Source organism: Pantherophis guttatus, chromosome 14, assembly GCF_059756535.1.
Source record: "Pantherophis guttatus breed Tessera chromosome 14, ASM5975653v1, whole genome shotgun sequence".
NCBI lineage: Eukaryota > Metazoa > Chordata > Lepidosauria > Squamata > Colubridae > Pantherophis > Pantherophis guttatus.
This window is the reverse complement of record NC_142076.1, coordinates 11,846,592-11,869,414: the sequence shown is the minus strand read 5'-3', so window position 1 is coordinate 11,869,414 and position 22,823 is coordinate 11,846,592. Positions and strand designations below refer to the sequence as shown.

General features: G+C 45.0%; 1 long non-coding RNA gene across 4 annotated transcripts; it reads left to right on the top strand.

The window, feature by feature from the left end:
* Positions 1 to 852: 852 nt before the first annotated feature.
* On the top strand, positions 853 to 22,823 carry LOC132712216 (uncharacterized). Of its 4 annotated transcripts, XR_015729831.1 has the most exons (9): positions 853 to 1,181; positions 1,567 to 1,714; positions 5,029 to 5,274; positions 8,664 to 9,455; positions 18,483 to 18,681; positions 18,820 to 18,940; positions 19,638 to 19,732; positions 20,658 to 20,770; positions 21,800 to 22,823. It is a non-coding gene; the product is annotated as an uncharacterized LOC132712216 (long non-coding RNA). The 4 variants fall into 4 exon arrangements; XR_015729830.1 differs by lacking the exon at positions 853 to 1,181 and having other exon boundaries at positions 1,411 to 1,714; XR_015729833.1 differs by lacking the exons at positions 853 to 1,181; positions 18,820 to 18,940 and having other exon boundaries at positions 1,411 to 1,714.

Genomic DNA, 22,823 nt, shown 5'->3' with positions numbered 1-22,823 from the left:
AATAGAATAGAATAGAATAGAATAGAATAGCTTTCTTGGCCAAGTGTGTTTGGACACACAAGGAATTTGTCTTTGGCGCATATGCTCCAAGTTGTCAGGTGCTTTTTCCAAGAGGCAACTGGACTTCTTTGTCAAATAACCATGGCCTTGGATGACTGAGAATCTCCATAGACATTTAGTCCGGAAAGTTTTCTCTACTTTGGTCAGAGATGCTGGGGCTACGGTGCCTCTGAGCAAGTAAAGAGTGGGTCTCAGGGAAGAAGGAGGAGAGAAAGGAGGAGGAGGAGGAGGAGGAGGAGGAGGAGGAGGAGGAGGAGGAGGAAGATGAAGAAGAAGACGTAGTAGTAGTAGTAGTAGTGGTGGTGGTGGTAGTGGAACAGGGATACTCCCCCTCCAAGAAGAGGAGGCTTTACTCAAGGGAGGAGGAAGAGGAGGAGGAGAAGAAGAAGAAGAAGAAGAAGGAGAAGGAGGAGGAGGAGGAGGAGGAGGAGAAGGAGAAGGAGAAGGAGAAGGAGAAGGAGAAGAAGAAGAAGAAGAAGAAGAAGAAGACGTAGTAGTAGTAGTAGTAGTAGTAGTAGTAGTAGTAGTAGTAGTAGTAGTAGTAGTAGTAGTGGGGGGAAAGGGATTCTCTCCCTCCAAGAACGGAGTCTTTACTCAAGGAAGGAGGACGAAGAGGAGGAGGAGGCACCCTGCATTCAACCCTGAGCCAATCAATCAAATAATCAATCAATCAACTGACCAACCGACCAACCAGCCTGCCATTGCCTTGCCCTCGTTCCCCCCCCCCCAAAAAAAAAACCGGCGCCGGGAGCGCGAGGCACCGCAGAGACCTTACCCGGGGATGCAAACGGAGCACCGCAGCGCAACGACGGCGGCGGCGGCAGCTCCTTCCACCGGCCGAGGATTCATCCTTGCGAAGGCGCCTCCACCTCCTCCTCCTCTCCTCCTCCTCCTCCTGAAGCTCTTCGCGGGAAGGGAAGCGCAGGCCCCTCCCTCCCCCACGCCAAGCCCTTCCCCCTTCCCGAAGCGGGGAGGGGAGAGAGTAGGGAGAGAAGGGGAGGGAAGCGGGCGGCCAGCAGCTGCAGCAGCAACAGGAGCAGCCACGTGGGAAGGCTCGGAATCGCTCCGGGGCTTCTCCGGGGAGGGGGCGGGAGGGAGAAACTGCGCTCCGAGGGGCTCGGGTACCACTTTACCAGTAACAGAGTGTGGGAAGGGGACCTTGGAGGTCATCTAGTCCAACCCCACCCCATCCCTGCGGTGGGACTGGGGGAAGCTTGCTTGCAGCATCCCCCCCTCTTGTCTTTCCCGGTCCTGCCTTTGGAGAAGGGGGGGATTCAAAGGCAGCGGAGCCGGGAGGGAGGGAGGGAGGAGAGCGGGGCGGTCCGGACCGCGCGTGCCGCCGCAGCCGCCGCCGCCGCCTCTCAACGCGCGTGGGGGAGGCAGGAAAGGGAGCAGGCAGGAGCCGCCGAGAGTTTCGGCGCGGCCTGTTGAGCCAGTTTCCTTTCCTTTGCTTCCTTTTCTTTCTTTTTTTTTAATGGGTTTTTTTTAATGGGTTTTTCAACGCAGGCACCTTGTCGACCCGGGGGAGGCCTTCGGGAGGTTGCAATCGGGCTAATGATACGGTGCAGGCCGGACGGAGAAAGGGTGCCAAAAAGAGAAGAAGAAAAGGAAGCCCGCGCCGTTTTCAAAAGCCGTCCTCGGAGGAGCCTGCAGGGTAGAAATCGCCCTTTGGGATTGGGAACTTTGTCCGAAGAAGCTAAGCAAACAAGGAAGAAGCTTCCCAGGGAAGAATGGGGGGGGGGGGTGGGATTGCCTTTTCGCTTTCTTGACTGCCTGGTGGTTGGCTACCTATCTATCTACCTTTCTTTCTTTCTTTCTTTCTTTCTTTCTACCTTTCTATCTATCTCTCTATCTACCTTTCTTTCTTTCTTTCTATCTATCTCTCTATCTACCTTTCTTTCTTTCTATCTATCTATCTATCTACCTTTCTTTCTATCTATCTATCTACCTTTCTATCTATCTACCTTTCTATCTATCTATCTACCTTTCTTTCTTTCTTTCTTTCTTTCTATCTATCTCTCTATCTACCTTTCTTTCTTTCTTTCTTTCTTTCTATCTATCTCTCTATCTACCTTTCTTTCTTTCTATCTATCTATCTATCTATCTACCTTTCTTTCTATCTATCTATCTACCTTTCTATCTATCTACCTTTCTATCTATCTATCTACCTTTCTATCTATCTATCTATCTATCTACCTTTCTTTCTTTCTTTCTTTCTATCTACCTTTCTATCTATCTACCTTTCTTTCTATCTTTTTTCTTTCTTTCTGTCTAATATATAGAGAGCGATCTCTCTCTCTTATTTATGTAATCTATTATGTCTATCTCATCTCTCATATACATAGATCTATCTACCTACCTACCTACCTATCTAATATCTATCTAATACCTATCATACATATATATATATATAGATCTCTCTCTCTCATTTATGTAATCTATTATGTCTATCTCATCTCTCTCATATACATAGATCTACCTACCTATCTATCTATCTACCTACCTATCTAATATCTATCTAATACCTATCTATCTATATATATCATTTATGTAATCTATTATGTCTATCTCATCTCTCTCATATACATAGATCTATCTACCTACCTACCTACCTATCTAATATCTATCTATCTAATACCTATCATATGTGTGTGTGTGTGTGTGTGTGTGTGTGTGTGTGTGTGTGTGTGTGTATTTCTTTTCGTAGGCCTTTATGCGTATTTCTCTTTAGCCAGGTTCTTCCTACGTAAACCAAGATTTTTATGCAGCCTGATGAGGACTAATAAGTCCGCAATAGATCTATCTTAGTCTCCTTAGTCTCCCAATGGGCAGCAGGGTGCTTGCTGGCTGTCTGAAAAAAGCCTAGAAACTAGTGGATTGTGATTTCACTGAACTAGGGCTGCATAAAAATCTTGGTTTACGTAGGAAGAACCTGGCTAAAGATAGATAGTTACAATAGATAGATAGATAGATAGATAGATAGATAGATAGATAGATAGATAGATATACACATACATACATATGTATGTATATATACATATACATACATATATATATATATAACATCAATCTCATCTCTCTCCCATATACATAGATCTATCTACCTACCTACCTACCTACCTACCTATCTATTTATTTATTTATTATGTATTTATCTATCAAGAACATATTAGGTAATGCATAAACATGGGATGCATTAAATAAATACAACTAGAGGAAACATTAGGACAGGAATGGAAGGCATGCTGGACACGTCTCCGTGGTCATGTGGACTCAACGCCAAAGGCGCACGGAACGCTGTTCCCTTCCCACCAAAGGTGGTCCCTATTTTTCTACTTGCATTTTTTACCTGCTTTCAAACTGCTAGGTTGGCAGAAGCTGGGACAAGTCACGGGAGCTCACCCCATTACGCGGCACTAGGGATTCGAACCGCTGAACTGCTGACCTTTCGATCGACAAGCTCAGCGTCTTAACCACTGAGCCACCGTGTCCCTAAGCCACGGTAGTCCCTAAGAATCCGGTAGTCCTGCTAAAAATGTTGCTTTGCTTGAGTTTACAAACCCTGAAAAGACAATGTTGCAGTTCAGCTGAATGCAACTGTTTCATACTGTCACAATGTGTTGCCAATACACATTTGTGCAAAATGCTAGACTCGAGCATAGAGTGACCTTGGGAAAGGATGTCTCCACTAGAAGTGGAAGGAATGAACCTCCCTGAGGCCACAATTCCATCTTCTTTGGATGACAACTCTGTACTGCAGTCTCACATGTTGTGTGCAGTGGTCCTCTCTGTAAAATACAGGTAGTCCTGGATTTATGGCAACCGGGAACAGAAGTCCCACTGCCAAGCAAGGGTGGTTCTTAAGTGAGTCGTGCCCAATTTTTGTCTTTTTTTTTTTGCCATGGTCGTTAAGCAAATCACTGAAGTTATTAAATGAATCACCTGGTCATTAAGCAAATCTGGCTTTCCCCATTGACTTGCTTGTCAGAAGAAGTCCCTTCCTCAGGCCTAGGAAGGAGGGCAATGGCAAACCATTTCTCAAAAACCTTGCCAAGAAAAACTGCAGGGACTGGTCAGCAAATCACTAGGAATCATCACTGATTTGAATGCTCATACATTCTTTTTTATTATTATTTGATTCCTGGCTTGATGTGAAATATGAACCTAATGAGTTCTGGCCATCATTCATGGTTTAAACTGCACTTAGCTGAAGCTCAGATGCAGTTGCCACTGGATAAAAAAAAAAATTTGCCACTGTCGGTCAAAATTCTGAATCGGATTATATAACCACCATCATTTGGGAGCTGCAACATCACAGCGCTGTGTCATCACGCCAACAACACAACTCGCCCAACTTCATCATGACTTCTACCCAACACCTATTATTAGCAACCACTTGATGTGGCTTGATCTGAAATACAAATCTAATGAGTTCTTCTGACCATCATTCATGGTTAATTTGAATTTAGCTGAAGCTCAGATGCAGTTGCCATGGATGTAACAACATTGGATAGTTTTTGCCCAGAGTTGGAAACATGAAGATACACCAACAGAAGATAAAATAATCATTAAAATTACGGAATGCGCAGAAATGGACAAATTTACGAAAGAAATACAAGAAAAAGAAGAAACAAATTATTACCTAGTACGGCAAAAATGGTATGACTGGTTGGAGAAAAAGAAAGGAAAATAAAAATAGGGACACAAAAAAAGAGATAAAATATACAGATAAAGATTGAGTACCAATTAAGAAAAATAGTAAATTAAAGAGAGAGTTTAAGATGCTATTTTGCTCGTAAATGTGTAGAGATATAGATAAGAATATGAATATAGTTTACCAATGTGAGTATTCAAACAAAAAGAGTCGTAAGACTCGATTTATGTTTACTCGTTATGTATTGTTGTATTGTTGTATTTATATTTGTTTGTTTTTTCTTTTTACCCAATAAAAAAATTTATAAAAAAAAGAAAGAAAAAAAGAAATCATTTGCCACTCAACCAGTCGGTTAAAATCCTGACTCGGATTATATAACCACCATCAGTTGGGAGCCTGCGACATCACAGCGCTGTGTCATCACGCCAACAACACAACACACCCAACTTCATTGTGACTTCTGCACAACACCTGTTATTAGCAACACACTTTGGACAGATGGGAAGGTTCACATCACCAATATCCTGGATTATCCCGGGAATCAACAATGAGAGTGAAAGGTAAATATTAATTCAGGATATGGTTTCTTTTCATCGGAATTCATTGAATAAACTACGGGTGAGCGAATGTATGCAAGATAACTGTTAATAACATGGTTTACAAGCCTCGGAGGCCGTGTTCAGCCTCTGAATCATAAGCTAATCAGGTTGAGTTTGTAGAGCGTTCGTCTCACACGTGTTTGACTGGTCTGTGGTTTATGGTCTAGCCAAAGCGTCTCCCATCTGGATTATTATGCATCAGTTTGCACAGTGTAGAGAGTTTGTCTGTTCAAGAAAAGGAAACAGAAAGACAGGTCGGGTGTAGGATCGTTGGGGTGAGTCACAGGAAGCATCCGTACAATGCCTCTGATTTAATGGGTTCATTAGGATAATCTTGTGTGTGTCAGAATAGAATAGAATAGAATAGAATAGAATAGAATAGAATAGAATAGAATAGGAGAAAATAGAGTAGAGTAGAAGAAAAGAATAGAATAGGAGAGAGGAGAGGAGAGGAGGAGAAAAGAAAATGAGTAGAAGAATAGAATAGGAGAAGAGAAGATAAAATAGAGAGTAGAGTAGAAGAATAGAATAGAATAGGAGAAGAGAGAGGAGAGGAGAAAAGAAAATAGTAGAGTAGAAGAATAGAATAGGAGAAGAGAAGAGGAGAGCCCTGGTGGTGCAGCAGACTAAAGCACTGTTATTAACATCAGCTGCCTGCAATTACTGCAAGTTCAAATCTCGCCAGGCTCAAGGTTGACTCAGCCTTCCATCCTTTCTAAGGTAGGTAAAATGAGGACCCGGATTGTGGGGGCAATAAGCTGACTTTGTATAAATATACAAAAGGATGAAGGCTATTGCTTAATGCATTGTAAGCCCCCCTGAGTCTCTGGAGAAGGGCGGCATATAAATCAAAAAAAAGAGAGAGAGAATAGTGAGTAGAGTAGAAGAATAGAATAGAATAGAATAGAATAGAATAGAATAGAACAGAACAGAACAGAACAGAACAGAACAGAACAGAACAGGAGAAGAGAAAAGAAAAGAAAAGAAAAGAAAAGAAAAGAAAAAATAGAGTAGAGTAGAAGAATAGAATAGGAGAAGAGAGGAGAGGAGAGGAGAAAATAGAGGAGAAGAGAAGAGAAGAAAAAAGAAAATAGAGCAGAAGAATAGAATAGAATAGAACAGGAGAAGAGAAAAGAAAAAATAGAGTAGAAGAATAGAGTGGGAATAGGTACCGTGTTTTTCCCGAAAATAAGACCCTGTCTTATATTTTTTTGAACCCTGAAATAAGTGCTTGGCCTTATTTTTGGGGAGGTCGTATTATTTTGGGGCGCGTGGAGCAAGACGGGGCTCGTCTTGCTGTCTTACCTGATTTCCAGCTCTGTCTCCCTAACCCTAAGCAGAGGAAATGGCGGGGACCGGCTGCGCATGCAGTTAAATACTTTAAATGAACTGTCGGAAATCGAGGACTGCCTGTAGTTAGAAAGGGTAGCAGAAGTCTCAATCTCCTCCTTTTTACATAAAGATTATTGTCATTGTACGTATATACACAGTATATCCATAGAACGAAATCCTTTTGCACAGTGCGTTTACACCGGTGGTGAAATCCAAATTTTTTTGCTATTGGTTTGTGGGTGTGGCTTGATGGCCGTGGCAGGGGAAGGATACTGCAAAATCCCCATTCCCATCCCACTCCAGGGGAAAGATACTGCAAAATCCCCATTCCCTCCCCACTCCTGGGGGAAGGATACTGCAAAATCTCCATTCCCACCCCACTCTGGGGCTTGCCTAGGTGGTATTTGTCAGTTCTCTGAACTACTCAAAATTTCCGCTACCGGTTCTCCAGAACCTGTTAGAACCTGCTGGATTTCACCCCTGTTTTACACCCAGAATTCAGTCCCTGGCTGAAAAGGATTAAGGTTATAATTGCAAAAGACATTTAATAACAACTGTTACACTTCCAGAGTTCAGGCTTTACACAGTTTCAATATTGGGCAACATCACTTTTATTTGTTTATCCATTTATTTCGGGATTCATAATCTGCTTCTCGGTTCAGCCATTTCTCAAAGGAGAGGGCGATGTTTTCGAAAGCAGGAATAACATTAAAAGAAATGACAAAAGAACGCAGCGGTGATATCTCAAGGGCCGAGGAAATAATACAAACCTCCATCACATTTGAAATTCATGTTTTATTACACACACACACACACGCACACATACATACATACATACATACATACGTGTGTGTGTGTGTGTGTGTAATAGATAGGTATATATATATATGTATGTTTTTCTTTCTTTTTCGTAGGTTTTATGTGTATTTCTCTTTAGCCAGGTTCTACCTACGTAAGCCAGGGCTGCATAATATCTTGGTTTACGTAGGTAGAACCTGGCTAAAGAGAAATACATACATATATACATATACATATACATATACATATACATATACATATACATATACATATACATATACATATATATGCAAAAGACCCCTCACATAAGCCTGATGATGGCAGATGAGATTCTGTCGAAACGTCGCTTCTACCCTTTTAGGGATATGTTCACAATTACACGGGAAGAAACCCGAAATATTAACTGTGTACACGTACACACACACACACACACACACACACACACACACACACATATATATATATATATATAAATATATGTAGGTCTTTGGTTATTCGGGTCTTCTCCCACGTAAAATTGGAAGTGTCTTGGCGACGTTTCGACGAAGTCTCATTCGTCATCTCCTGGAAGATGACGAGCTCCTGGAAGCACGAAGCCGAGAACACCAGCCTGAAGATGACGAATGAGACTTCGTCGAAACGTCGCCAAGACACTTCCAATTTTACGTGGGAGAAGACCCGAATAACCAAAGACCTACATACAAACACCCGCGAAAACCTGAGAAAACAAATATATATATATGTGTGTGTGTGTGTGTGTGTGTGTGTGTGTGTATGTATGTAAGTTTTCACGGGTATATATGTGTGTACAGTTAATATCTCGGGTTTCTTCCCGTGTAATGGCAAACATATCCCTAGAAGGGTAGCAGCGACGCTTTGACAAAAACACATTTGTCATCTTCTGGCTGAAGTTCTTGGTTTGGTTCTTATGGGCAAACTGTGTTTGCCCATAAGAACAGTTTGCCCATAAGAACCAAACCAAGAACTTCAGCCAGAAGATGACAAATGTGATTTTGTCGAAATGTCGCTTCTACCCTTTTAGGGATATGTTTGCCATTACACGGGAAGAAACCCGAGATATTAACTGTACACACACACACACACACACACATACACACACACACACACACTGTATATACACACTCATATTTTCCCTTGTCCAGAACATTAAACTGGATGCAGTGGATCTATTTTGTTCTTCGCTTTATTTTTTGCTACAGGCTGTTTTAATCTCTACTCACAAGAACTACTTAACGATCCGTCTCGCTGAAAAACGGTGGTATAACATGGTAAAAAAAAAAAAATCAACCAACCAGCAGAAACCAGCTTCCCGTTCGAATGTGGAATCATTAATCCTAAGAATGAATTAAAAATGAATTGATGAAAGATGAGCTGCCCAAACTGTGAACTTGAAAGTCTTTCCCGTCATTCTCAGGCTTAATTGAGGATGCCCATTTTACAGGTTGTGACATTTTAAACCCTATAATGGGCTAAACTCCAGCCTTAAATCTCCCGAAACTAAGGATTGTAATCCATTTGTTTTCAACTCGCAACTGCTTTGTGATCAGCAGTGTGTCATGAAATGGTGGACTGTTGCACACCTAAGAAACGCAGAAGTTGGTTGCTTAAGAATTCTTCCTGCCGTAATATCAAGATCAAGGGAGGTACTAATACCACTCTGTAAAGCCTTAGTAAGACCACACCTAGAATACTGCATCCAGTTTTGGTCACCAGACTATAAAAAAAGATGTTGAGACTATCAGATATATATTGATGGTCGTGCTCATTTGGTTCTATGAGGAAGTTATTTGGTCAATACAGCTTCAGGTTCAAAAGGTTGCTTTTATTATTTACAAATATATACATGTATACGATAATGAACAGGGTGTCCTGTTACATTTTTTACCCTAACTACTCAGATGTTGAGAGGAGAGAGAAGTTCACGTGTTGTCTCGCTGAGAGATAGATGAGAGAGAGAGAAAAAAAAGGGAAGATATCCAAGTGGTTTCTAGGTAAGAGTCCAATAAGAGAGTTCATTGGCTGATGTAGTCACATGTGATGTCTGTAAAGACTTAACCCCTTCTAGTCTCTGGTGCATCATATGCAGGCAATATCTGACAGACCCCTTCTATTGCCAAGTGTGATGGAACAGTGTTCAAAAATAATAATAAACACAAATATAAGAAAAAATAAATTATAAGTACAGTCCAACTGATTTGCAGTGGTTCCAATGTATTTCACAAGATACAGGTTTAGTTAAGAAATCGGCAATTTGGTCCTTGGTATCGCAATGAACAAATTCAACAAAACCCTTTTTAACTAGGTCTCTCACATTTTTATAACGTATATCAATATGGCGAGATCTGTAAAGACTTAACCCCTTCTAGTCTCTGGTGCATCATATGCAGGCAATATCTGACAGAGACTCTAGAAAGAGTGCAGAGGAGAGCAACCAGGATGATTAGTGTTCCTAATCTTCCTAGGCTTCCTTAAAAAGCAGCAAGCAGAGTCTTCGTCCTGGCAAAACCCCTTTTACTTTGTGAATTACTTTCATTCACAGTCAGCAAGGCCTGTCCAAACAGTCTTTCAGAGGAATATTTATCAACACAGACCTTATCTTGGAAAGCTGCCAGGTAACTAGTTTCCAAATGCAGTGCAAGGCAAAACTTGGCACAGAGTCTCTGGGATGCACAGACAGATCTTCCCACTCTTGAAACGAACGAATGAACAAACGCATTGCTTCCTGCAAAAGCCCACTCCCCGTTTGCTCCTCTTTTGTTTTCTATGAGAGGGGCCAGTCAACTCCAATGTATGGCTTTACTCCCAAGTTGACCCTGCTTTCTTAATTGTCTTCTGGCAGCTCTGCGCATGCACACACTGGGAACAGGCTCCAGCTGTTCCTCTGTCTAACTGCTGTCTGGCTCCCTCTCTGCCTCAGACGCAGAGCCCTCATCCAAGCTTTCCCCAGCCCCCAGGACTGGCCTAAATTCCTCCCCAACCTCCTCACTGTCTGACACTGCTGCCAGCTCTGCTGGCTGCTGATGGGCCACAACAATTAGGGGACTGGAGGCTAAAACATACAATGAACGGTTGCAGGAACTGGGCATGGGTAGTCTAGTGAAGAGAAGGACCAGGGGAGACATGATAGCAGTCTTCCAATATTTGAGGGGCTGCCACAGAGACCAGGGGCTCAAGCTCTTTTCCAAAGCCCCCGAAGGCCAGACAAGGAATAATGGATGGAAACTGACCAAGGAGAGATTCAACCTGGAAATAAGGAGAACTTTTCTGACATTGAGTACAATCAACCCATTGAACAGAAGTTGCCTTCGGAAGTTGTGGGAGCTTCATCACTGGAAGCTTTCAAGAAGAGACTGGACTGCCATCTGTCAGAAATGGTGTAGGGTCTCCTGCTTGGGTGGGGGATTGGACTAGATGACCTACAAGGTCCCTTCCAACTCTATTAATCTGTTATCAGCTGTGATCACAGGGTGACTAATTTAATGACCAACATGACTTCAACCATAATTCCAGCTCCATTATGATCATAAGTTGAGGTCTTGTAGAGTACTTGGAGAGGGTCCTCCAGGAAGGCCAACATTTCCAATGCCATCCACGGTTTATTTTTATTTATTTTAGCAGAAATTAATTATATCACAGAGACTTGGAAGGGTTTATAGCTGTCCTTAACTCTAAAGCAGGGGTCTCCAACCTGCTGGCTGAGTAATTCTGGGAGTTGAAGTCCACAAGTCGTAAAGTTGCCAAGGTTCGAGACCCCTGCTCTAAAGGATAGTTTTGACTTCTGTGGTACAAAGCAAAGTTTAAGGAGAAGTTCAAGGTCAGGGAAAAGGCAGCACAATTCGTTGAAGGACAAGATGGTCAGATACCAGATTATTCTCTATCATTTTAGAGAGGGCTCAGAGAGGGCTGTGAAGCACTGTGAAGCAGTATAGAAGTCTAAGGGCTATTGCTAAGTGGGAAGGAAGGAAGGAGGAAGGAGGAAGGAAGGAAGGAGAGCTGGGGAGGGAAGGAGGGAAGAAGGAAGGAAGGAAGGAGCTGGGGAGGGAGGGAAGAAGGAAGGAGCAAGCTGGGGAGGGAAGGAGGAGCTCAGGAGGGAGGGAGGAAAGAAGGAAGGAGCTGGGGAGGGAGGAAAGAAGGAAGGAGCGAGCTGGGGAGGGAAGGAGGAGCTGGGGAGGGAGGGAGGGAAGAAGAAAGGAAGGAAGGAGCTGGGGAGGGAGAGAAGAAGGAAGGAGCAAGCTGGGGAGGGAAGGAGGAGCTGAGCAGGGAGGGAGGGAAGAAGGAAGGAAGGAAGGAGCTGGGGAGGGAGGAAAGAAGGAAGGAGCTGGGGAGGGAGGGAGGGAAGAAGGGAGGAAGGAGCTGGGGAGGAAGGGAGGAAGGAAGGAAGGAGCTGAGGAGGGAGGGAGGAAGGAAGGAAGGAAGGAGCTAGGGAGGGAGGGCCGTGGTGGTGCAGGGATTAGAATGCACCATTGCAGGCTAACTCTGCCCATAGCCCGGAGTTCGATCCTGACGTGGCTCAAGGTTGACTCAGCCTTCCACCATTCCGAGGTCTATAAAATGAGGAGGGCAAGATGCCGACTCTTAAACCAGTTAGAGAGGGCTGTAAATTACTGTGAAGTGGTACATAAGTCTGAGGGCTATTGCTATTGCTATAATGCCTCTGAACGGAGACCTTGATGATCGCTACCTTGGCCAAAGGCGCTGAAGGTACATTTAAGGGTTTTTTTTTTTCCCCTCTAAGGGAACATAGAATTGCTGCAAAACTCGCCACTGTGTAATCTTGGCTTCATTGAGATGCTGGTTCCAGCACCGCAGAGCAAGCTGTCTGAATTTAGAGTTAGTGTTTCAATTAAGAAGCCATCTAAAGAGTCAACACATCTTATAGCATGTGATAAAAATAGCACAGATCAAAGAGTTGGCACCGAAGAACTGACATGTGCAGCCTGCGGCTGTGTCCTTTTTTTAAGCTCTGGGATTTCACAATTTAATTCTTTTATCAGTCAGTTTTTATCCAGTTGTCTGGAACGATGTGCTAGCCCTCTCTTTGCTGCCTGGGAGAATGACATTTTACTACAGCCAGCCTAAATGCACGGCAAGATAGTTTTCCGCACAATAGGCTCTCATCCAGTGGTGAAATTCAATTTTTTTTTTTTTACTACCGGTTCTGTGGGCGTGGCTTGGTGGGTGTGGCTTGGTGGGCGTGGATGGAGAAGGATATTGCAAAATCTCCATTCCCACCCCACTCCTGGGGAAAGGATACTGCAAAATCTCCATTCCCACCCCACTCCAGGGGAAGGATGCTGCAAAATCTCCACTCCCACCCCACTCCTGGGGGAAGGATATTGCAAAACCTCCATTCCCACCCACTCCAGGGGAAGGATATTGCAAAATCCCCATTCCCACCCCACTCCTGGGGGAAGGATACTGCAAAATCCCCATTCCCACCCCACTCCAGGGGAAGGATGCTGCAAAATCCCCATTCCCACCCCACTCCAGGGGAAGGATGCTGCAAAATCTCCATTCCCACCCCACTCCGGGGCCAGCCAGAGGTGATATTTGACGGTTCTCCGAACTACTCAAAATTTGCTCTACCAGTTCTCCAGAACCTGTCAGAACCTACTGGATTTCACCCCTGGTCTCATCTCCACCCAAACAGGGACATAAAGACTATTGCTAACTTTTTAAATCAAATCCATTGCTTTTTAAAACAGTTTGATCTGCCTATTATTACCACAACACGTTTTTTCCCCGCACTGAAACACCCGTAAAGAAGATTTATTTCTTGCTTGCTTAGCAACCTGAAATGGAGAATACTGAACGTGCACATTATGCTAAGTATGGCTTAAAGGTAGTTCGTGAATTAAGCCACAATTGACTAGACTTTTGCAACCTGCTACGCCATAAACCATGGGTTATAAACCACAACTAGCGTTCCTTTAGTCAGAAGGTAAAACCAGCAGCTGATATTTAAAATTGAGAGTTGTGTATTGTAAATAATAAATTTTATGATGCTTTTAATGACATAAATGAGGCTGGAGGACTGACTAAGCAAATCAAAAGGCCATAAGCTCTTGAAAGGGGAAAAATCCACCATCTCTCATACAAGCAATCCCCATTAGTACACAACAGAAAATGATGGCTTGTAGTTTATATGCTGAAGCCATAGTCAATTTATAGTTCCTGTCCTAGATTTTGGTCTTAACTACCTTCCCTATAGCTTAGTCAACAAACTATGATTAAACATGTCATGGCTTAGAGCAAGAAGCACACACCCCAAAAAATTGAGATGACCATCACATTCCAAATAAGGCAAAGTTATAAAGAAGCAGGAATTGCAGGAACTGTCTGCTTTTTTTTTTTTTTTTTGCTTTAATTTATATGCCGCCCTTCTCCGGAGACTCAGGGCGGCTTACAATGCGTTAAGCAATAGCCTTCATCCTTTTGTATATTTATACAAAGTCAGCTTATTGCCCCCACAATCTGGGTCCTCATTTTACCTACCTTTGAAAGGATGGAAGGCTGAGTCAACCTTGAGCCTGGTGAGAGTCGAACTTACTTTAATTGCAGACAGCTGGTGTTAAATTACAGTGCTTAGTCTGCAGAGCTATCCAGGCTCCAATTTATTTATTGGTTCGATTTATATGCCGCCCTATTCCGGAGACTCAGGGCGGCTTACAATGTGTTAAGCAATAGCCTTCATACTTTTGTATATACCTGCTTAGTAGGGCTTTCGCCCCCCCCCCAGCGGTGTTCTTTTTTATACAAAGTCAGCTTATTGCCCCCACAATCTGGGTCCTCATTTTACCTACCTTTGAAAGGATGGAAGGCTGAGTCAACCTGGTGAGATTTGAACTTGCAGTAATTGCAAGCAGCAGATGTTAATAACAGTGCTTTAGTCCACTATACTACCAAGGCTCTTATAGACACATGCTCATGGACACATGCACCTTTTTACTGAAATCTTTATTTATAATCCCGCTCGAGATTACTCCTGCCTTTGGAGCTTAATTGATTGAAAATTAGTAATTATGTGAGATAGAATCCCTGCTCTGCTCGTAATTCTTTGATGCCTGTTTTAGGCACCTTGTTTAAATGTGTTCATTCCCTTGGATTTATAATAGCTGCCGTACACTGCACGCTCATTCTGCCTGCAATTGCTTGCTGCTTTATTGTTTGGTGATCGCTCTTCTACTGCTGCTTTTTTATGGAGACTGCTGTTTGCTGAAAATTTAAAGCCGTTATCCTAATTGCTGTTAGATTTCTACCTTTCCTGCACCACCTGCTTTAACTGGAGGGTTGGGGGGAAAGCCCCTAGAACCGTGATGGCGAACCTATGGCATACGTGCCACAGGTGGCACGCGTAGCCATATCAGTGGGCACAAGAGTTCAGCTCCGCCAGCTGATTTTTGGGTCTTCTGGGCCCACCAGGAGTAGGAAAGCAGGTTGTTTCCTGCCTCCAGAGGGCCTGGGGGGAGGGGAAGGCCCGTTTTTCTTTCTCACCTGGCTCCAGGGCCTCTCTAGGACTCTGGGGAGGGTGAAAACAGCCTTCCCTCCCCCCAGAGGTCTCCCGGAGGCTGAAAACGGCCCGTTTGACAACTTCTGGTGGGGCCAGAAGTTGTCAAACAGTCCGTCTTTGGCCTCTGGAGGATCTCCGGGGGTGGGGGGTGGGGAGGGGAAGGCCATTTTTGCCCTCCCCAGACTCCTAGAGGGGCCCTGGAGGCTGTGGACAGCAAAAAACGGGCCTTCCAGTCCCACTAGAAGTTGTTAAACGGGCCATTTTCGGCCTCCGGGGGGATGGGGAAGGCTGTTTTCACCCTCCCCAGATGCCTAGAGAGGCCCTGGAGCCAGGTTAGAAAGAAAAATGGGGCTACCGGGCCATCGCGTGCCAGAAGTGGGGGGAGGGGGTTCATGCACGCATGCGCAGGGGTGGGACGTATAGAATTATGGGTGTGGGCATGTGCACGCGTGACCCCTCCGACCCTCCCCCCCCATTCTGGCATGCGATGGCAAAAAGCTCATGCCCTAGAACATGGTTAAGAATGTTTCAATGAATTAAGAAGCATTTCTCATCATTACAGGCTGTAAATGAATATCGGATGGGTGACTGCGAATATTAAAATGCAATTGGATTAGCAAAAGAATGGTGGCCCAGAGTTTCTGAAATATTAGTTCCTTTTGGTGCCGTCAGGCATCCTTTAGACGCGAGGATTATTCAGATGCTATTTGCACCTGTAAATGTTGTGGCCAAGTTGAAGGAAAACCCATAATCTGAATATTAATTGGAATAATTGAATTGTATCCTGTGGTGTGGAGAGCCATTGCTTGCTTAGGGCTGTTGTCCAATGAGACCATATCCTTCTGAGGTAAATGCTTCACAACAGCCTTACCTATATTATCAGCTAGGGCAGGGATGTCAAACTCGAGGCCGGAGGGCCGGATCCATCCCGCGGGATGCTTAGATATGGCCCGTGATGAAATCCCACTCCAGGGGAAGGATACTGCAGAATCTCCATTCCCACCCCACTCCAGGGAAAGGATACTGTAAAATCTCCATTCCCTCCCCACTCCAGGGGAAGGATACTGCAAAATCTCCATTCCCACCCCACTCCAGGGAAAGGATACTGTAAAATCTCCATTCCCTCCCCACTCCAGGGGAAGGATACTGCAAAATCTCCATTCCCACCCCATTCCAGGGGAACGATACTGCAGAATCTCCATTCCCACCCTACTCCAGGGGAAGGATACTGCAAAATCTCCATTTTGAGGAGCACCCGGAGGCTCCAACTGGTCCAGAATGCAGCAGCGTGGGTAGTGACGGGAGCAGCCTGGCGCTCCCATGTAACACCGCTCCTGCGCGAGCTGCACTGGCTCCCAGTGGTCTTCCGGGTACGCTTCAAGGTGTTGGTTATCACCTTTAAAGCGCTCCATGGCATAGGGCCTAGCTATCTTCGAGACCGCCTGCTGCCACCGACGACCTCCCATCGACCCGTGCGCTCCCACAGAGAGGGCCTCCTCGGGGTGCCATCAGCCAAACAGTGCAGGCTGGTGACCCCCAGGGGGAGGGCCTTCTCTGTGGGGGCACCTACCCTCTGGAATCAGTTGCCCCCTGAGATAAGGAGAATCCAAGACCTCGGTGCCTTCCGCCGTGCCCTTAAAACCTTCCTTTTCCAGCAAGCCGGGCTGGCCTAATTTTTTTAAGTGTTTTTAAGTGTTTTGTTTATTGTTTTTAATCAATGGGGCCAAATTTATATATGTATATTTTAACTGTATTTTAATATTTGTATTTGATGTTTTTACTTGGCTGTTCACCGCCCTGAGTCCTCAGGGAGAAGGGCGGTATACAAATTCAAAATAAAATAAAAATAAAAAAAATAAATTCCCACCCCACTCCAGGGGAAGGATACTGCAGAATCTCCATTCCCACCCTACTCCAGGGGAAGGATACTGCAAAATCTCCATTCCCTCCCCACTCCAGGGAAAGGATACTGCAGAATCTCCATTCCCACCCCACTCCAGGGAAAGGATACTGTAAAATCTCCATTCCCTCCCCACTCCAGGGGAAGGATACTGCAGAATCTCCATTCCCACCCCACTCCAGGGGAAGGATACTGCAAAATCTCCATTCCCACCCCACTCTGGGGCCAGCCAGAGGTGGTATTTGCCGGTTCTCCGAACTGCTCAAAATTTGCGCTACTGGTTCTCCAGAACCTGTCAGAACCTGCTGGATTTCACGCCTGGATCTGGCCCACAGGGCCACCCTAGAAACAGTGAAGGACGAGCCCGCGGTGCCTCTACCAGGGAAAACGGAGCTCGTGGCCCTCACAAGCTCCATTTTTGGTGGCAGAGGGTGGCAGAGGATTGCAGGAGACCGTTGCAGCCGAAAACGGAGCTTGGGAGCCCGTTTTTGCTGGCAGATCACTCAGGCCACCACAGGCACCCCCGACACAAGTGACATCGAACTGGCCATGCCCCCCGTGGTCCCCCGAGGTCAAACACAGCCGTGATGCGGCCCTCAATGAAATAAAGTTTGACAGCCGTGAGCTAGGGTTTTATACAGGGCTGGGCTTCAAAAATTTTAGCAAGGGGTTCTCTGCCCAGTTGCGGAGTGGGCGTGGCCTAGTCGGCCTCCCGCACCATGGCGGAGGGCATTTTTGCCCTCCCCGGGCTCCGGAGGCTTTCCTCGAGCCTCTAGGAGGGCAAAAACGGCCTCCCCAGGCTCGCTAGGCCCCTTTTCCACCCTCCTCGAGCCTCCGTGCGCGCCCTGCACTTACCTGCATCCAAAACAGGCCACATGGGGACTCCTGGGAGGGGCAGGGTGGGCGGGGCCAGCCAGGAGTGGGATTTGGGGGTTCTCCCGAACCCCTGCGAACCCCCAGCAGCCTCCCCCCTGGTTTTATATAGGTAAGCTATTGATTAGCATGGAAGAAAAGAATGGAAGTGAATTGACAGTATTTGTCAACCTTTTGAGGTAGTTCAGCTCAAGCAACAGGTCACAAGAAATAGTGCAACTAGACCTCATTGTTACTTATTTATTTATTTAGCGTATGGCTGGTCACACACTCATTGTTATACGGCTTGGCAATGGGAATTTTGGTCCCAACTTTGGTGGTAAATCAAGGACGACCTGTATTGTACCCAAAGGTGCTTTTTTTTCCAAGAAGGAACTGGACTTTCTTGTTTTTTCTTTGAAGACGTTTCGCTTCTCATCCAAGAAGCTTCTTCAGCTCTAACTGGATGGTGGGGAATGGAAGGATTTATGTTCCTTGCAGGCAGCTGGTCGTTTGCAGCCTTTTTAGGGGGTCGTTGAGGCCACTTGGAGGTTAGTCTGTGTCCTTCCATTCCCCACCATCCAGTCAGAGCTGAAGAAGCTTCTTCAAGGATGAGAAGCGAAACATCTTCAAAGAAAAAACAAGGAAGTCCAGTTGCCTCTTGAAAACAGCACTTTTGGTACAACTATGACCTGAATGAGTGAGAATCTCTACAGACTTTGTATTTTTCGTTCTTAACTCATTTTTCCCTTTCAGCTGCTTCATTTTCCACAGAATTGCTTCATGACATCAATCCAGCAAGACCTCACTTCACCTCCATTCAGTGATCACCCTTTGGATTACAGCTATCATATCTGCACCGTCTAAAATGTCATCCTTAGACCTGTGCATTTGGTGGCATTATAAACTGTCCATCTCTTCGGGAGGAAAGAGCAAAGCATCAGCGCTCAAGAGGGTAGGTCTACTTAAGAATACCAGTCGCAATGGCAGTTAGACTTATATATCTCTCCATAGTGCTTTACAGCTCTCTCTGAGCAGTTCCGGGGGTTTTTTTTGTTGGTTTGTTTTGTTTTGTTTTGTTTTGTTTTTACAGAGTCAGTATCTTACACCCCCAACAATCTGGGTCCTCATTTTACCGACCTCAGAAGGATGGAAGGCTGAGTCAACTTTGAGCCGATCAGGATCGAACTGCTGGCAATCGGCAGAATTAGCCTGTAATACTGCATTCTAACCACTGGGAGGGAGGGAGGGAGGAAAGGAAGGAAGGAAGGAAGGAAGGAAGGGAGGAAGGAAGGAGAAGGGAGGGAGGGAGGGAGGGAGGGAGGGAGGGAAGGAAGGAAGGAAGGAAGGAAGGAAGGAAGGAAGGAAGGAAGGAAGGAAGAGTAATAGCAATAGCAATAGCAATACACTTATATACCGCTTCACAGTGCTTTACAGCTCTCTCTAAGCAGTTTACAGAGTCAGCTTATTGCCCCCAACAATGTGGGTCCTCATTTTACCTACCTCAGAAGGATGGAAGGCTGAGTCAACCTTGAACCAGTCAGGATTGAACTGCTGGCAATCGGCAGAGTTAGCCTGCAATATTGCATTCTAACCACTGGGAGGGAGGGAAGGAAGGAAGGAAGGAAGGAGGAGGGAGGGAGGGAAGGAAGGAAGGAAGGAGAAGGGAGGGATGGAGGGAGGGAGGGAGGGAGGGAGGGAAGGAAGGAAGGAAGGAAGGAAGGAGAAGGGAGGGAGAGAGGGAGGGAGGGAGGGAGGGAAGGAAGGAAGGAAGGAAGGAAGGAAGGAAGGAAGGAAGGAAGGAAGGAAGGAAGGAAGGAAGGAAGGAAGAGCAATAGCAATAGCAATAGCACTTATATACCGCTTCACAGTGCTTTACAGACCTCTCTGAGCAGTTTTGTTCTTTTTCAGAGTCAGCATCTTGCTCCCCCAACAATCTGGGTCCTCGTTTTACCGACCTCGGAAAGGATGGAAGGCTGAGTCAACCTCGAGCTCAACGATCTGTTGTAAGTCGAGAACTACCTGTATTTGTTTGCTGGAAGGTTTTGCCACCTCTTGTCTCTCCTAGGCCAAATTAGAAATGATCCATCTTTTCTCCCCCCCACCACCCTCCAAAGAATTGGAGAGAAAAGATTAGAAAAGTTTCTAATCACCTCCGTTCCGCCGACATATTTTCCTGTCAAAGAGAGTACCAATCTGTTCGGAATGATTTGAGGTTCAACGGCGTACAGGTGTCTAATTGTGACACCTGTATTTTCCAGGCAGCAGCTTTCATGTCAAAGGCTTTGTGATTATCTAAGACAGTCTAACTGGTCCTCGGTTTCTTGAACCGATCAAGGTAATGCTTGCAGGCAAGCTGAAGGGCTGACTTTGATTATTTTAAATGTTAGATGTAGATTTAATGAACAAAGAGGCAGTCAAAACCTTAGGGAGAGAAGCAGAAAGCCAGGTGTATCGAAAATGGCTGCTTTCCATTGTTTTCAAGACAGGATTGTAGCTGGGAAAACCAGCAATTCAGCTGAATAGCACACACCTTCATATTATGCTCTTGGAAAGATGGTTTAATGGTGGACAGGACCACGTGGGTGAGAGAGAGAAAGAGAGAGAGATTTATACCCTCTGTTGGGCTTTGAATTTGAGCTTGTGTTCTGATTGGTTGTCAGACTCCCATGGGGCCATGCAGGGGTTAACTTTGTAGGTTGTCTGTGTCCCAGGCTTGGTTGACTCATGCTGGGTGATGATGTAATGAAGGGGTTTGGGGCAATTCCTATTATGGCTCTGCCTGAAGGAGGTAGATCTTTGTTATGTAGAATAGGCTGGCCCAGGTCTTAATGGCCCATTGACAAAGGTGGAGGGGGTTGAGTTTCTGCCACCCTTTTAGGGGAAATATTCTGCCCTTTTAATATTTCCTAAAATATCTCATTTTCCTAGGAGAGGGGTGGGTGCTAACTTCCTACAATGCTTTCGAAGATTCAGGAACACAAACTTGTAAACGATGGCTATAAAAATCTGTTTTATTGTCCCCTCACTGGAGGTGAATACAGGTAAGTCCTTGACTTATGACCACAATTGCGCCCCAACTTTCTGTCATTCATTAAGCAAGGCAGTCGTTGAGTGAGTTCTGCCTCGTTTTATGACCTCTTTGCCACAGCCATTCAGCTTCCCCCTTTGACGTTGCTTGTCGGGACACTGGCTGGGAAGGTCAGAAATGGGGATCGCATGACCACAAGAACCGCAACCACCATAATTACCTGTCAGTTGCCAGGCAACTGACCACATGACCACGGAGGCGATACAATAGATGTAGTAAGTGTGAAAACTGGTCATAAGTCGCTTTTCCAGTGCTGTTGGAACTTGGTCAAAATTTGGCAACTGGCATGTATTTATGACAGTTGCACTGTGCCAGGGTTATGTAATCGCCATTTGTAACCTTCTTGGCAGGGGTGAAATCCAGCAGGTTCTGGAGAACCGGTAGCGGAAATTTTGAGTAGTTCGGCGAACCGGCAAATACCACCTCTAGCTGGCCCCAGAGTGGGGAGGGAATGGGGATTTTGCAGTATTCTTCCCACAGGAGTGGGGTGGGAATGGAGATTTTGCAGTATCCCTCCCCCAGGAGTGGGGTGGGAATGGAGATTTTGCAGTATCCTTCCCCCAGGAGTAGGGTGGAAATGGAGATTTTGCAATATCCTTCCCCAGGAGAGGGGAGGGAATGGGGATTTTGCAGTATCCGTCCCCCAGGAGTCGGGTGGGCATGGAGATTTTGCAGTATTCTTTCTCCCTGGAATGGGGTGGGAATGGAGATTTTGCAATATCCTTCCCCTGCCACACCCACCAAGCCACGCCCACAGAACCGGTAGTAAAAAAATTGGAATTCCACCTTAGCCGGCTGCAACAAGCAAAGACAATGGAGGTAGCCAGATTCCCTTAACAACTGGGGCAAAAAAAGTTGCAATTGAAATGTTGGGCTTATTTATGATTGTAAATTGAGGGTTGCCTATATATCTCTGTGGTGTTAGAATTTCCTTTCCTTTGGAAAGCTTTGGGAAGGGTGATAAATGTTTTTGTTTTTTTAGGTCATTCATCTTACCTGCTGTGATGAACTCCAGCTAGCTTGTAGAACAAATTACCTGCAAGAGAGAAGAATCAAAACAAGGACTGTATATATATATATATATATTTTCCCACTGCGCACAGGAAACAAAATTTTTATTCATAGAAAGACCGGTCACTTCTCTATAACGAAAAAAAAAATGTAGATTTGCATAACTTTGGTCTACAGTCCCCTCAAATATGGGCATGCCTATAAATAATACAAACAATGAGGAATTCAAACATAATCACATCTCGGTACCGAGAAATTGATCATCTCTACCGTCTGCGCTCGTTTTAATTTTCATCGTATTTCCTCAAACCCAATTTAGATTGAGTCGCCCTTTAAATCGAGGAAGATTTACCAAGAGTCCTTGATAAATGTAAATACGGAGCGGTAGCCTCAATGTTCATCCTCTAATATTTCGTGTGGATTTTAGCAAAAGGTAATAGGACATAGCTGTTGTTGCTTTACTGACCTAATTAATTGCAAGAGCTTTCACTATCATCCTGTTAAGACATTTTCTTCCCTATGACTCCAAAATGTGAAGGATAAGGCACCGAAAAGGCTGTACTTCCTGAGAATGCTCAGGAAGATAAACCTATCTCAGCATCTACTTCTTTCCTACTATTGCAGCACCATTGAGAGTGTCCCGATATACGGCATTCTTGCATGGTATGGGAGCAGCTCTGTAGTGGACAAAAAAGCTCTACAGAGAATCATTAAAACTGCCCAGAATATCATCGGACTCCAGCTACCAGCCCTGGACGACATCTTCAAATCTCGTCGTTTGAGAAAGTTGCATAACATTCTCAGAGACTCTTCCCATTCTGCTTACAATTTTTTTGGACTGTTGCCTTCTGGCAGAAGATACAGAACAATGAAAACTCGGACCACACGTTTTCTGAATAGTTTTTATCCCAGAGCTATAATTGCACTCAACATTGAACTAAAGGGCCACCATCAGTGAGATGTTGGACAGCATTACTTGGTCTGTTGTGTGGATG